Genomic DNA, 1,859 nt, shown 5'->3' on the forward strand with positions numbered 1-1,859 from the left:
GAGGAATAGGCGTGGAATAAGATGGTTGTATGTTGACTTGACACGAATATTGTAACAGACAGGCAACATCCAGTTGTAATTGATAATACAAACAAACAAATCCCCAGGGCTTTGATAATATCCAGCAGCAACACAGAAACACCTACTGATAAAGCATTTTCCTAAAAAGTTTTAGTTTGTAGGAAAAGTTTGGTTGTTTCAAAAGAATGAACACTGCAAAATTCACATTAACCACCATCTTATATTCTAAGACTGTCACTCAGGAGATTACTAATCATTTTTCCCCTTAAAAAGTCAGTTTCCACATAAACATTTTATCTAGAAGTCACTAAACAATCAGTGGCTTTAACATAGTCTACGTGAGTGAAATATTAGAATATATAACCATTTAGAGTACATATTTCACAAACAATTGCCTTGATTGAACAGACGATGGTCACCTTCAAAGCACTATTCTAAATTATTGTGGGTTGTCTCACCCACAGATAATTATAATCACGCTAGGTGCCAATTAAGCATATGAAATAGTGACTTCCTATCCTGGTTTTGACACAAACAAAGTGACTTTTTAAAAACTGATGATAAAAAAATATATATTGAAAATGGTTCTAAAAATATGTTGAGTAGAGTTTGTAATGATGTAAAAATAAGCATAAGTCACAAAGCACTCCTGGATAAAAGGAATATGAAAAGACCTCCCAAAAAGTGTTAGGGTTTTTGTATCCAAAATGGTTAGAAACGAATGATGTTGTAGCATACCTTGATTATTTATACCTTTAATGGTTTTAATGAAATCTTTATGCCATAAGCTAAGAAAAACGTGTTGAGCTGGTTTCTTCACTTATTTGTCCAGTAGTTCTGAATAAGAATTTTTCAGAGAATGTACTAATTTTATAGCCTTTTAAAATTTTATTTTTCTATAATCCTTAGGAAAACAATACTAAATATAAAAAGATAACACTAACAATTTGATTTTAGGAAATTTATGAAAATTCCATTTAATTTGTATAATCTAAATACCACATGTTTACCTACTATAAGCGTAGCAATATTTAAATTATAAGATATTGTTTTGATTTGCTACTTCAAGCTCCTTTGAATAACAAATCCTCCCTGTCATTAGGAGTGAGATAATTTCATCTCTGGAACTAAGCCAAAATAGGCATTTTTTTTTTTTTAACTCAATGAAACAGATCCTTTCCTTTCACATAATGTGATGTGGAGGTTTGCCAAGCTCTTGGTTGGAAGAATCACATTCTTCTTTCATATTCTTTTGAAATGGCTTAAAAATGCATAGATGTCTGACTAACGTTACCGTGTTGTTTCTGTCTCCCGCCCCCTTCCGATGCTTACAGATCCTATACAGTCAGCAGAGTTCTGAGTTTAGAGGTTGCTTCAGTGAACATTCAACGCTGTCGGTGAGTTTGGAATTAAAATCAAAACCATCGACCGTTGATTGTACCCTATAGCTAACCATCATCTACTACTCCATGGCTTTCAGAACTTGCAGAAGACGGAAAACTGAAGCAGAACCCACCAGGATGTTCTCTTCTCCACGCAGAGATTATTTTTTCAAAGGTCACAATCAACATTCATTGCTGTCGGTGGGTTGAACTGTGTGGACAAGCTCACTGAACAATGAATGCAACTGTGGCCCGCTTTTTGCAGACACAATCCAGAGATCTCTCACCTTTGAAAGACGTATTGAATGTCGTAATATTGATCCTAACTTTTTTCCTCCCATCAGCAGCATCTTCAGGTTTATTTATTCAGTTTTTATCGTAATGATCAGATTTAGAGGAAACAGCACCGAGTTTAAGCAAGAATGATACTTCCCTACATTTCTGAATGGTACAGAG

The 1,859-nt window shown here is 34.4% G+C and overlaps 2 non-coding genes across 2 annotated transcripts; both read left to right on the top strand.

Annotated features, from left to right (window-relative positions):
- The first annotated feature begins 1,401 nt into the window (after positions 1–1,401).
- Positions 1,402–1,463, top strand: MIR181A-1 (microRNA mir-181a-1). The gene has a single exon (NR_049352.1). It is a non-coding gene; the product is annotated as a microRNA mir-181a-1 (primary transcript).
- Positions 1,464–1,587: 124 nt separating this feature from the next.
- Positions 1,588–1,649, top strand: MIR181B-1 (microRNA mir-181b-1). The gene has a single exon (NR_049353.1). It is a non-coding gene; the product is annotated as a microRNA mir-181b-1 (primary transcript).
- Positions 1,650–1,859: the final 210 nt, after the last annotated feature.

This window comes from Canis lupus, chromosome 7, assembly GCF_011100685.1.
Source record: "Canis lupus familiaris isolate Mischka breed German Shepherd chromosome 7, alternate assembly UU_Cfam_GSD_1.0, whole genome shotgun sequence".
Taxonomy (NCBI): Eukaryota; Metazoa; Chordata; class Mammalia; order Carnivora; family Canidae; genus Canis; species Canis lupus.